Below are 15,789 nucleotides of genomic sequence, written 5' to 3'. Positions count from 1 at the left end.
TGTTACTTATGTGTTGCTGTATCTTAACATGAGACACGTTATTATATCTGTCTTTCAGGTGATGGAGGATATGGCTGTTTCTCTTGGCTTCTAACTCCATTGTCCCAACCTGATACCCCTGCTGAACACAATTACAATCATGCACATAAGTCCAAACGGAATGTGATAGAAAGATGTTTTAGTGTGCTGAAATCTTGGTTTCAGTGTCTGGATAAGTCTGGTGGCCTTTTGTTGTATAGTCCCTTGAAGGTGACTCAAATTGTGTTCTGCTGCTGCTTTCTTCATAACATATGTTTGCAACAAGATCTGCCACATGTTGATGAGGAGGAGGAGGATGAAGAAAGCAGCCAGCAAGCAGAGGAATTAGAGACATCTGGTGATACTTGGAGTACAGATGTAGGGAGGCAGGTTAGGCAAGAGCTGATAAATACTTATTTTTAGGGTAAGTTTTGTTTGCTTATTTCATTTTTTGTGTAAGCATAAATATATGTTGCCCCATTTTTCATTTAAAAACCATTACTCAGAATGTGTCTGTCTCCTTGAGACATACAAACATACCCTCGCTTTATGCAAAACAAATGTAGCATGTGTATTGTGTTTATTTAAAATCTCTAAACAACAGATTATGAGTGGCATGCATGAAGTCTGGATAAGTGTTAATAAACTTGTACTGATAATTTATTAAAAGCACACATAATCCACATAGTAATTTATTTCGTATTTTACTTTATGAATGTGTGTAACGTCCTAATGTAACACTTCTCCACATATAATATGTTAGCCTTGAGGAATACATGTGTCTCTATGTGTGATACTCCATCGTATTTAAGGGACACAATTTTAGTATCATCCAAAATAATTTATTTAGTTATGTTTGCTGGAGTAAACTTGGTGATTTGTAAGTCAATACACAGTAAGTCTAAAAAATACAAAGATGTTAAAGAATAAATGTGTTGGCAAAAATCCTGTTGTTGTTTGTAACACTTATAATTAATGATGTTCAACAAATTGACATGGTGCTAAGTGTTATATATATTGAGACAAACCTACACTTACTAACTGTGATTTTTGTCTTCTCTATACAGAGATCGGTGTCTCTACTTTTTATTATTTTGGGGTTGGCTGCTTGGACTGGCCTTTGCCTTTACCACTGTTGTGTTGGAGTGCTCTGGTGGAGCGCCTTGGTGGTGAGGACACTGGCAATAGAATAGGAGTAGTCGTACCAGAACTGCTGCTTCGTTGCTGTTGGTGCTGGGATCTGAGTGTTTCATTGAGGTTAGTGAGGGTGGCATTAAGTTCACGTGTTGCAGCATTTTGATTCTCTAAAATTCTGGTGATAGATTAATTGATCATTTGATTGTTTTCTAAGATGTTGATGTAGCTTTGCTGTTGTCTGTGCTGTTCTTCCATTATGCATTGTAAGTTGCCCATGACATGTGTAATGTCTGCATGCATGATTTCCATGGTATTGGCAATTCTGGTGGTTGGTTCATTTTGGTGACTGATATTTCTGTGGATTCTTCTGAGGTGAGATGATAGGTTATCAAAAATTTGGGTCTGCCTACGCAGGCAATCTTGATTAGTGGCCTGCTGTTTAGCCCAACTGTCCCAAAACACTTGATCAGGGCTCTGTGCAACTGGTGTTGTTGGGCTGTGTTGTGGTGGTGGAGTGCTTTGCTGTGGTGGTGTACTCACAGGTGCTGGGTGGCTGATTCCTTCGATTACTGGCTGCATTTGTAAAATGATTGTCTCATCCATGTCAATGTGTTGCTGCTGTTGCGTCGGGATGCTGGTACCAGTACTAGAATCTGGAATTAGAATCATTTTGGCGTTAGTTAGACATATGTTTGAGAAATGAAAACAAAGCAATAAACATGGAACACATGTATTTAAATGGTGCTTTCAGATATCCAGCATAGCAACATCATCACTCAGAACTTAAATACAGACATATTCCTGTTTGTGGCAAATGTGTCTGGTTACTTCATTCTTAAAGCAAGCACATGAGTTGTATGGTAGATCAGACATACTCCACCATAAAAACACACTTTAAATCATAATGTGTTGCCTTATAGTATTTAAAACAAAAACATAGTAATGTTTTTGCATGTTGGTGCCAATGTTGGGACAAACACATAAGTGAAATTGAGGAAAAAAACCTTACTATTTGCCAAGCTTACACATGTGTTTATGTTGCAGCATCTTCTACACAATCTGCTGCTGTATGGCTGAAGTGGACATACATATCTTTACTGAATGTGGACAAGGCCATTTTGCTCAGAATCCATTTGATGTTTTATTGTTTTCAGTAAGTATAGCAGATTTTGTTGAATTTTGAGTGAATTAGTCTAATAAAATGGATTATTATGAGATGAGAAATTTTTTTATTCATTACAGTTTCTTACTCACAATCAAGATGAGGGGAGTGTGGTTGGCATCTTGGAGGTGTGTCCAAAATTTGGAGTGGTGGGACCGAAGAAACTGTAGACAATCTTTGTGGCGGGGTAGACTGCTGTGGTTGTGATTGGACATCAGACCTTGCTTTCTTTGTTGCCACATGTATTATTGTTTGGTGTGCTACAGGAGTCCGCCTTCTGCTGCTCAAGACTTCTTTTGATGGACCTAGGATTTAAAGTGTACTTTTGTTATGGCCATCCCTTTACAAACATAACCTATACTACAATGGACACTTTACCTGCTTCCGCAGCGTCATCATCATCAGATGTCATGGGAGTGACTGTAGGCCGACCAGTACTGCTTTTTTTCAACACTGTAAATAATTAAACAAATAAAATAACTAATTTATTCATGCTATTGTTGATACATCCACCCATTATGATTATAAGCATTAAATCTTTAAAAAATGTATGTTTATTTCTGTGGGAATAATTTCTGACGAAAAACATAAATAATATTTTAAAACACACACATTGGCCAATAGCCATATGCACTATGGAAAGTGCAACACAGGAAATAATGTACAGGACACAGACATAGGACACAATTACAAATACATACACTAACAAGCCAAAACACATACATCTTCATTTAAAAATGTTATGTAATTAATAAAAGATGCAATATAGAAAATGCTCTGTGATGTGGCACTCCAAACACACATTAGCACAATATGAGCCAAAAACCAACCCCCCCACCCCCCCCACCCCCCCAAAAAAAACCCCATCAGAATAGTAAGGTAACTAAGTCTGCAGTGTTGTGTCAGGGTACAAATACAGACTCAAAATTAACAAAAAAATAGTGGGTTTGTTTAAAACAAGATTACATCCAGTACTAATGAAATTACACATGTAATTGGCTTCAAAGCCACTTTGCACTACTCCAGCCTCTAACATGTCAACCACTGTTTTAGAAACATTGCACATGGATAACTGAAATCAAAAACATAGGCCAACCTGCAAACTGACAAATGTGCAAAAGGAAAACATTATTGCTGGACAATTCAATGACACACCAAGTCCAAACTACACATGGAAAATGTACTGTAAAAAACCACATGACATACAATAAAGTACTATGTTACACTGGCTTTTGTAGAGAACATTACCCAAAACAATGTATTTGCTGATGCACACATGAAGATGGGAGTAATATGCAACGTCACATGACACACATTTCCCCCCGAAAAAATCCAAGAAGTAATGTAATAGAATGTTAAGACAAATACACATGCTCACCATCCTTCCTGGGCAGATCGGATTCACGGACATGGGTTGCAGACACTACTTCAGGAGGTATTAAACTCCGCATGGGCTCCTCATAGTCCAGATATCTGGCAATATAGGGCTGTCCACCACCGGTTTTGCGAGCCTACTTTGCCTCCTTGGCCATTTTGGACTTCACATGGCGCTTGATGTCATAGTACCATTTGCGGCACGTGTCCTCTGTCCGCTTGACCACCCCCTCACTATTTACAGCAGCAACAACTTTCACCCACAAGACCGTCTTCTTCCGTGTTGGCACCTTGGCGGACTCAGGCCCAAATAGCTGCCACTGATACTTCATCAGCTCCCGCACCAATGCCGCATTTTCAGCATAACTAAACTTTACATTCCGCCCAGTCTTAGTAGTGGTGCATGGCTGCGGAGCTCTCTGACTGTCACTATAACTGTCAACTTGAGGCTGCTGCAGCAACCTCACCCACCTCCTCAACCTCACTAACCTCACTGTCACTCACCTCCTCCACCTGACCAACCTCCTCCCCCTCACTCACACCCTCCACCTCACTCACCTCAGCCACCTCACCCACCTCTGAGTCAGACATAATTGTGTGGTTCAACAATTAACACAGAAAAAAAAATACAAACAACACACTCCTCCACTACCACTGCACAACAAACACACACACACACACACACACACACACACACACACACACACACACACACACACACTGACAGGGGACTATAAATAAAAAAAACTTGGACAAAAAATGAGACAAAACCAAAAAAAAACAAGACTACAAGAATGACAAGACTACTTTCAAACACAATACTACACTCAGAAATCGCAAAAAAAAACTCCTCACCAAACCAACTACTCACCAACCTCCACAGCACAACCTCCCTCCTCACCACTAACTAAACCCACGAGGTGCGGACAGTTTGGGGCATATTTATATGGTTGCGCACAGACACTCCTACATCTGAAACACAACCAATCACGAACGGGGATGAAAATCGAAACTAAAAGTAAAAATGCGTCCGTGGTTGATAAATAACCCTGCCGCGTTTAACATAGATAATAAATCAGTAAAAACAACAAAAACACGTACGCAAACGACAATGACGGGCGTAAATGGTACAAAAAAAATGACTGGCATCGACATCGGAAAACACGAAAACCATAAACTCGACTGCTTCGTAACTTGGCGTATATAGTTTCAAAAAGTTGCATGAAAATGCACCCAATAACAAATGAGTTTAAACACTACACAAACCGACTCAAACATGAATATTAGTAAATAAACCCCCTAGTGTGTATGTGTGTGTATATGTGGTAGGAAATATGTATTGTAAACTCCACTGGGACAGGAACTGGTGAATTGGCAAATATTCTCTTTAAAGTGCTGCACAATATGTCTGCTCTATATACATAACTGTTAAGAAATGCTAATAAATAAAAATTAAAATGAGCCATTTGGATTTAGGGAAATCAGACAGAACTGTATTTTGGGGTACCGAGTTGAGCTGGGAAAGGGTCCAGTTTATCATACCAGAAGGTGAGCTAGTGCATAGGTGTTTACTGGATCAATGTGTTCATTTAATTGTCCAAAAAGCAGGCTGCTTGTTTCAGCAGCAACCCCTCAAACCCCCCCCCCAATAAATAAATAACAACAAAAGCATCTCTTTATTGTAGGAAAATCTAATCAATTCAGTCTTGAACAAATACATTTGTGTGAGGGTTATTCCCATCTATGAGAGAAAAAGGCTGCTATGGATGTGTGACAATGATAACAATCATGAAAATGTGTGAAAATTATAAAACAACTTAAAGCTACAAAATCTTTTATTCTAGATAAAATCCAAGTCATTACAATTGGGGCTTCTTGTATCACATGTGGTACCATCACATCTCTGCTAGAAAAAGACTGTTTTTAATATGTGACTGTGCAAAAGTGCAAATAAATAAATAAAAATCTTTAAGACAATCAAATATTTTATTTTCATTAAAATCCAAGTGGTAACAGTTGGAAATTCTTGTGTGCTAAGTTATATCATCACATTTGTATTAAATGGCTGGTGTGAACATTTGCTTCCTCATTACAACATCTTTAAACAAATCAAGAAAACAAATATCTTTTTAAAATGTATGTAGTGACCGTTGGGTCTAGTTGTATGTATCTATTATCACAGCCTCTGATGGCAGCTGCAAAATGTTATTATAATCTTTTAGTGCTGTGCATTACAGTGTCACAAAACAATAATAAATGCAAAAAACATGTATTATTGTAAAAGTCCAAATGGTTACAGTTGGGTACTTTGTAAGTGCAAGTATAATAGCTGTGTAAGTTTGATGAATGTGGTTCTTTGCCTCTGAGTAGGAACCCCCCAAAACACAAAATAATTCTAGTGAATGTTATTACTTTGATTTTAACTTCCTGGTACAATTGAATCATTATTGTGTAGAAGAAAAGGCAATAAGATGGAATTTGTTAGCATGGACATGAGGCCTCAACTAATCTACATAAACCTAATGCATGGATGTTGGAAATTGGACAAAGTTCCAATGCCCCTCCAACAAGCTCAGGTCCAGGTAAACTGCCCCCTCTTTCCCCCACAACACCTCTGTATGTATTGGACTGATTGTTGCTATACATAATTTTCCTGATTTGATGAACCACTTGAATGAATTTGTTGCAAATTAAGGGACAGGAAGGAGGTGCTTGGATGGTTAATGTCCCTGACACAACTTACTTTATTGTGACAGAGGCTACATTGACAAATGCTGTCTGAGTTGGAATAAAAATATTTCCACATGCTAGACTGGAATTTTTTTAGTGACAATGCAATAATAATTGGCATGAGACTGAACCACTTGAGGCTTTGATACAGTATTTCAACACAACAAATGTTATCCTCATTATCTTCTTTCAACACCTTCATCATTGTATCCTCATTATTGTCACATATAACATTATCATGCTCATCCTGTGACACACTAGCAACTTCAAAAATAACACCTTCAATTCATTTGTTTAAATCATAATTTCTCCTAATCATCACATTTCATATGGTTCCTCGCACATATTTTTTTAAAATTCAAATAAATATAAATTCTAAATGATTAGACTGAATGGACTATTAACAATAAATGAAATTTTTTTTTATTGACATCCGGGCCTTTAAAAAAAGGAAAAAAAATGTATTCATTAATATCTATATTGCATCCAGTCAGTGGGGCTGATTCTGAGTCAGGTACAGTTCCTTAGATATTTGATGTATCTTGCTTTGCTTGAAATGGGCATTACTGGGCAATAACTGGTCAGCAATGCTGAGGTTGCATGCAAGATTCCCTACCAGAGATACATTGACTTCAGAAATTCTATCCATGTCGGGATGCTGAAGGGGTTAGGTTTAACTGCAGGGGGATAGTTAGGATTAGACTGGGGTGTACAGAAGGGTTAGGTTTAGGCTGCGGGGAGGGGGGGATTAAGGTTAGACACCACCGGGAAAGGTTAGGGTTAGGCTGTGTGTGTGTGTGTGTGTGTGGGGGGGGGGCGGTTGGGTTAAGACCATAGGTGATAAGGGTTAGGGTTAGGAAGGCTAGGGAATAAGGCTAGTGTCAGGATCCTGAGAGTCAGGATGCCTCTTTTGGTATTCTGTTTGCCAGCATCCCAAGCACCAGTCCTGGTACCATCAACTTGAATCTGCAGCACAAGAAGTGCATCCAATACATTTTTACAATCTCTTCAAGGTAAAACATCAAGCACTTAAAAATCTTAATGGATGGAGGGACATAATCATTCATGAGACTGACAAGACGGACTCCTCTTGTCAGTCATAGATATTGAAGATTATAAACATGAATGTGAACCATTATTATCAGACAACACCACTTACAGTTTATTTCCAGGAGACCCCAGTATTCTGTATAAAAAGGGAACTTGACTGTACAGTATTTTTTAAGAATCCTTGTCTACAGGTATTATGAATGAGGATATTGTTAAGTTTCTAGAGGTGATTAATGTAGACCACAAGTGGGTACTTCATTAAACAAAGAAGCTTATTGTGTGGCGCACTCTTTTATGTAATATTAATTAATTTTAAAATATAACTTTTATTTCATTTGTTAAAATAAGTCTCTATATCCAGGCATGTGAGTGTATGTAATAGCCTGAGAGTAGAACTACAAATAATGATTGCCCCTAATTTTCAATATCCAGATACTGGTAAGATTCCAGAATTAATATGGGCAGTTAATTTCACTAATGTTATCAAACCAAGTGATATATTCATAAAGAAATTTTTATGCACATATGCTGATGGCTATCAGCCTGTCAAAAAAACTATTATCAGGAAAAATTATGTATAACTGTTTGCGTGCTATACCTAATTATGTCGTGAAGTTACAATAATGAAGAGAAAATTTGTCCTAATATCATCCCCTGGAGGTCATAGGGGCTGCCCTCAGCTAATTGCTAGGAAAAAGTGTATAAAGAATTCAAAATTATGATATGTAACATGTGTACATACTGTCTACCAGTCTATTTGCCCAGACTGTAGTGGTCGTACATATGTAAATTTATTGCATTTTGTAACTGCAGTTGCAGCCCGAAAAGAGAAAAAAATATATAATGAGAACAAATAATATATATTGTCTCATATATCTCTATTCAATTGATATAGTCATTGATTCTCTCCATAGTATTTCTTATGTATCCCTTCAGGTTAAACAGTGGCGTCATTGATTCTCTCCATAGTATTTCTTATGTATCCCTTCAGGTTAAACAATGGCAGTCACCACATATTATAGATTGTTAGATGAAAAAAACAACAAACAGCAACATTTTCCATCTCTGATTGATAGAATAGTTACAGTGACTCAATTCACTGTATTGTTAAGTTCTCACTAAAGAACACCCAATTGTTCCCTTGTTTTATATGGTGCCGAAGAACCATAAGAACACATAGAGCCCCTTGGCAGATCGATTATTCCTGCCAAAGGGTCTCTTTGTGAAGCTGTTGCTGTATTTCTTGATGCAGTTTTCATAGCCATGTATTCAGAATTTGTTTGCTTTTTTAGAGGACACATCTGCTTTATTATCTTAATTGCTTTCAGTTGTTGTTATACCATAATCTACTGTATGGTGTAGCGTAGATGTTGCTAGCCTTTATTCTTGCATTCCACATGTGGGGGCACTTGTAGCAGTTAAAAAGCTTATAAATGAATATTTCAATATACACAGGTCCTGGCATCAGTTTGTTCATGAGCTTCTTAGAAATTCATGTTTACACACAACTATTTTCATACATGCACAGTGTTGAATAGAGTTCAACTGAATAGAGTTCAACTGTTTCTGTAAAAACAAAGTGGTTAGTATTGACAGCTATTATACATTAGATATATAGATGGCATTGTAATTTTTTTAGAATTATACACATACTGTAATGTAACACATCTACAGTTTCAGATAAATTGACGGCTTCTGTAAGTAACATTGGTGTTATTTTTTTGGATGTACAAACCTCTCAATATGAAGGAAAAAAATAAAACGTAACTACACGAAGCCCATCAATGAAACACCATGTTGCGTTCCAATTGCTTTCATCCTCTTTCTCCTAAATATGGACTACCATACTCTCAATTCTTAAGGGTCCACTGGATGATGAGCAACTCAGGGGAATTGGAACAATTTAATAAAATGCTGGACAAAATGTTTACAGAGGATTTCCCAAAAATAATTGGTGCAGGCTAAACATAGAACAATATCTATAGATAGAAGGTACACACTCAAATCTACATTCACAGCCTAATTAATCAGGTATCCATCCCCTGGGTCATTCAATTTAACACATAAAGTAAATACATGTGTAAGAGGGTGAATGGCCCAAAATAAAACTGGACGCTGATCCTTCATGTCTAAAGGAGACTAAAATTATGCCACATTATACCCATCGGAATATTAAATATCTTTTGGTTAAGACTGATATGACTGGGTTCACATCCACTGCCAGTACACACTTTTTGCAAAGAAACAAATGGCTGTTAGAAATGTGTTGGTTTGCATACCTAAAGCTGCAGTATTTATCCAAGGGGACAGTTTTTTGTACCCATATTCAGGAAGAAAATGTAAAATCAAGCATTCCCTGACCTGAAGCTACAGATTTGTTATATACAGTACCTTCTGTTCTGCCAATGTGGTCTTCACTTTGTGTACAAGACAGAAAGGCAATTTAAGGAGTGTATGTCCAAACATTGCTCTGTTATTAGAGCAGCTAATAACTCTAGAAATAGTAAGAAACCTGTGGCACAGCACTTTGTTACTAGCAAACATAGCGTGGCTGGCCTCAGATATTGCAACATAGTTCAGGTCTCACTCAGGGCCGTCTTTTTCATATGGGCTCAGTGTGCTCTTGCCCAAGGGACCCAGGAGTATAAGGGCCCTAGGCTGATAGCTGAGGGTCCCCTCTTTCCTGGGGTACTAGATTTTTGAAAATCGGCCCTGTGAAACAGGAGATATCTGACTTGAAAGCAGTGGGCCCCAACCAAGCCTGTTAATTGCTCTACCCAGCCAGATATCTCGGGTTTTGTCTGACTTAGAGTATTTCTGAATGTATAAGCCAAAAGCTGCAAAGTCTCCCGTTGTGGTGGACACTGGCAGCTTGTCTCTACTATGCCCTGAACCAGAGGTATCAGCCTTCAAGCAGCTGGTCCCTGCTCCAGCTCCACACGCCTAATATGCAGTTTTAGATATTCATTGGTGAATTGCTTTGGCCCCTGAACTCTGATCCTGAATTCCCCAGAACCTCATGAAAGGTGGGACTCTCTAGTTTTTTTTCTCACATTCAAAGCTAAGAAATATATTTTCAGGAACTTGAAATACCTGCAGTCAAGCAAGCTGCCCTCCCATTGGAAAATTATAAATATTAAGCCCACTCCACTATCCACCCCTCCCCTACGTATTAAACACCACCTACCACTCTGGAAGTCATGTACCAGGGCTTCTTCATTCAGCCCAATGCCCCATTCTACAGTTTAGCCCCATCTGTACAGTAAAGGAGTAATTAGCAGAAATTACTGTTCCAGGTACTACATGCTGAGCGGAAGATAGAACACCCCTTACTGCCCGCGGGACATCAAAGCTGCGCTGATAGCACCCCTCATCCCTGCTGCTGGAGGATGTGTAGGGGGCCCAGTGCATTGCTGTGCCCAGGGGCCTACACTGCTGTTAAGATGGCCCTGGTCCCACTAGCCTTATGAGGGGGGGACAGATCAGAAAAGGACTACAACTGGAAGCCAAATGGATTTTAATTTTTGCTACCCTATCACCAAAGGGACTCAGTGAGTGCTTGGGACTTAAAAGTTACCTGTGACATGCATTTTTTGTTTGCCCTTCAGGTTCTTATACAATGGTGTTCAATCTACTAGGTCATTTTGGATTGTTTACATTACAGTAGTGCGATCCATATAAATTCTTTATGGGACTGGTAGTCTTTGTTACAGTATAAACAGGTGTTTGACAATTTTGATTTTAGATTTAAATATGGCCTAGTGGCTTATAACTTTTTTATGCACATTTGTGCATTTTTGCACTGATGACACGTTTTTACAGTTTTTTTATTTTTTATTTGTCTAATTTAGATAGCACTATTATTTTATTTTATGTGTTGTATATTAAGTCCATCAATGGATATTATTATACTTGTTAACCTCCAATGACCTTGAGCTGACTAGTGAGTAAAAGTACTAAAAGAACTATTTGTTTGCATACAATTCTCTGTTATGTTATCGGATCTGTCACAGCCAAAAGCCACTTAGCTTCTTGGCTTTTGAAAAATAACTGACTTCAAGAAAAAATTCAATGTTATAAAATACACAATTCAATGACAGAATAGTCTCATGATAACAATTTATGAATTACTTTTCACATAATTGAATCCAGTAAATCAATAGAAATTCTAATAATAATCAGTTCAATTGTTTTAGAGCAGTTTAAATAAGTACAATTTATTTCTTCTACTTATTTTTATTCACTCCAATAACTTTACATTGCTATGTTCTACAAACATCAGAAACCTGATCTGCTTTAGATTAGAGCATTTATATAAATTAGAACCACTATAATAATTGGAAGGCTTTTCTTTTGCAGCAGGCCAAAACCTTTTCATTTTGAGACTGAAGCAGTTTGAAAAAACATTAGAAATGTTGCAATTATTTTTAATTGCTGTGTTCAGGATAGAGCAATTTAAAATTACTAGAGCTTCAATTTTTAGCACTTTAATTTGGAACTGAATGAAGTAATTTTCTGCCATGGCAGTTTAAGATATATTAAGCCAATTTTCAAATGTGGCATTTAGATAAAATCAAATCAAATTTAACTTATGTCAAAAAAACGAAAAGGTCGTGTCAACAACATTACCAGTAAGATAAAAATAAGTAGCATAAGAGACACTGAAAATAACCCACAATTAAATAACCCACAATTAAATTAGATGTGTTATGTGGCTTAATCTTTTACAAACAGTCAATAAAAGAATTATTGAATATCAATATTGGATAAGACATTACTTGACTATATACATGTATGTAACTTAATGTGTGTGTGTGTGTGTGTGTGTGTGTGTGTGTGTGTGTGTTTTCTTATATATTGGCACATTTATAGAAAATAATGTACTAAGATAATGTGAAAAAGGGTGTTTTTACATCCTTTTCTCATTATTTTAGTATCACCAGACTACACTAAAGGGCAATTGGAGGAGGATTAGTAGATTCTCCACCAAACCCTTAAATTCGCATTTCAGATAGCAGTTCCCATACTTGTAATGGGAAATAAGATCTGCCTGAATTTATAAAAAAAAAAAAAATAGTAAAATAAACTCTGGAGGAAGTCCTGTGATAATAATCCCCAAATCCTTCATAGACGTCTCTGCCTGCTGGCTATATAGACTGAGTTAGATATGGTCCATGTAATCGCCACATGTGTCTAATAGACACAGGCCGATCACTGTGTGAAAAAAAATAAGTTAGAATAAATATAATACCTGCACCCAGGGACTACTGATCGGTGATGCGGTGAGGGCAGCTGGACATGTGATCACTGTGCTCCTGCTGTGCCTCCAGTATAGTAAAGTGGCATCTCACTTTACACACATAGTGTTTACAGTAGAGCACAGGATCAGATGACCAGCTGCTCTACCAGATCATCAATAACCAGTCCTGGCTTCAGGTAAGTGTAATTGGAGGGGGTCGTCGGGAGAAGGGGTTGGTTGCTTGCAGTGCCGCAGACACAATCTCAGGGTTTTTTCATGAATATTAACCTGAGAATAGAGGTAAGTGGACTCACAGGGACAGAGCTTTCTGCATGTGACAATTGATAAATCATTTGCGATGTATTCAGTTATCGCATTGTGGATTTGGTTGTATTTATTACATCCCATCCCCATGAGGATTGTGATAAATATACCCCTAAAAATGGTTAAAATTTGAGTGGAAAAATGCCATCTTTTCAAAATGGTTTTAAGATAAACATGCTGATTTTTTTGTTATTCTATGACAATTTTCCATAGTACATTCCAGTATTTTGCTCTCTGCATTTTTAAAGGTTCACAAATGAAATGTAATGAAAAGAGATACAGAAAGTCATGCCAAGGTTAGATCTCTGCTTTGTTATTCTAATTACAGACAAATTTTATGTTTTACTAGCCTAAAATAAAAGCAGAACACTAAGGATATCACCACGAGGAACTGATTTACAATCAAATAAATATTATGGCATACTTGCAATTATAAAAAACAAAATGTACTAAAATACTTTATTCAAGTTGCTATATACTGTATGTTTGTATTCTGGTATTCTGACCAGACTGAGCTATATTCTGCAGCAGATAAAAAAAAACATAACATTGTTTGCAACCAACAACAACCAGAAATGATGTATATAAATATATACAGTGAGAGGAATGCAGCCTTAATTTGGAAGAATCACCATCCCATAGAAAAATAAAAACACATCATGGCCACTAATTAAAAAAAGTGACAATATGACAATAAATAATAAATGTAAATTATAAATAAGTAATACATTCTATTTAAAAAGAATAAACTGTATCCAGCATACAAAACATATTACTTAACAGTATGGAAGTGAATAATAAGAGATACTGTATTATACATTTTTAAATATAAGGATTGACACATATTCAATAAGGCAACGGGTTTACCCCACACCTAATGTAGCAGCCTGTGTTGGCAAAGCCATGATAAATCCTGTTGTTTTTTTTGTTGCTGTGCCTAAATGCTTTCCAGATATGGAAGTATACTAACTTGTAAGAGCATCATAAGAAAAGAGCATCTTTGTATGTAAAAAGTTTAATTACATTTAATTTTTAACAAACCTACCAACAAGGTTCATGTGGTAACTATGTTATTTATGCTATTATTTTAAGGCAACAGGGCTTTGTTGCTTAATTGATTTTATGTGTTTAACCTAGAAATCACAATTCATGAGCTTGTACACAGCTGGACATACTTGCACCCTGAATATAAACTGAAAAAGTGTCACGCATGAAAAAAAAAATCATATTTAATGCATATATCCATTTGTCCAGCTGCACATCACCAGCATCGGTGCAGGCCGGGTGTGTCAGAAATAGCAAGTGTGTATACTTATGCCACACATAGCATGAAGAAAGCATATAGAAAGTACAGACATGTTTTGACAATGTTAGTAGTAAATACAAAAATAGTATTACCCTACTTGTACACAACATATTAATGAAGTGGAATATACACAACATAGCATGTTGAAAACTCGACTATCTACCCTACTCCACAAGCTCGCTGCCTAGGTGTCATCCTTTACTCTGATCTGTCCTTTGTTCCTCACATTCAATCTGTCTCAAGATCATGTTACATGCATCTAAAAAACATATCCAACATAAGACCATACCTTACACAAGACACTGCTAAAACTCTAATCCATGCTCTCATTATCTCCTGCATTGATTATTGCAATAGTCTCCTAACTGGTCTTCCCAAACCGAGACTCTCACCACTACAATCTATTATGAAAGCAGGGGCGAGGCTAATCTTCCTTGCTAGACGTTCATCATCTGCAGATCCACTCTGTCAGTCCCTCCATTGGTTACGTGTATTCTACCATATTCAATATAAAATACTTTTACTCACACACAAGGCCATTAACCAAATTACACCAACGTACATCACTTCGCTTATCTCAAAATATCTCCCAACCCGACCTCTTCGCTCTTCATAAGACCTGCGTCTCTCATCCACACTCATTACTCGCTCCCACTCACGATTGCAGGACTTTCACAGGGCTGTACCCACTCTGTGGAATGCCCTACCATGCACAATAAGACTCTCCTCTAGTCTCCAAACCTTCAAGTATTCCCTGAAAACTCACCTCTTTAGGCAAGCATATCAAATTCCAGAACCGCCCTCATAACTTTCATAAACATTCCTATCAAATTGCATCCACTCTGCAAAGTCCACACATATCCTCACATGTCTTTTCATTCTTTACTTTCCCTTCCTTTTGAACCCGGTTCATCATTGCTGTTTGACCATATCATACAGCCCACCAAGAACCTTTGCAATCTGGCGGACAACTATGCAATAGATAGCACCTTTCCTTGTGTATACATGCCTATTTCCCTATAGATTGTAAGCTTGCAAGCAGGGCCTTCCTACCTCTAAGACTGTTTGTTATTACCCAGTTTTGTTATATCCTTGTTATTTACAATTGTAAAGTGCAATGGAATTTGCTGCGCTATATAAGAAACTGTTACTAAATAAATAATAAATAATATCATATAGTATTGACGTTATTAAGAGAAACAAATTTCCTTTTATTTAAATTAAAATATATAAATAAAAATTCAAATACCATATACACATACAAATTACATAAAATTAATTACAAACATCTGTTGTTCCACTTTTAAAATTAAATTGGAGTCTTCTTCCTGCAAAAGTCTAAAAGGAAATATTGATTAAGTAATAAGACTAGATAGATACAACTTTCTGTAATATATTATAATACTATAATTAGGAGAGATCTGAGTGCCCGATCAGAGCTGAGAGCTC

This window comes from Pseudophryne corroboree, chromosome 1 (assembly GCF_028390025.1).
Source record: "Pseudophryne corroboree isolate aPseCor3 chromosome 1, aPseCor3.hap2, whole genome shotgun sequence".
Taxonomy (NCBI): domain Eukaryota; kingdom Metazoa; phylum Chordata; class Amphibia; order Anura; family Myobatrachidae; genus Pseudophryne; species Pseudophryne corroboree.
Note: the sequence above shows the minus strand (reverse complement) of the source record.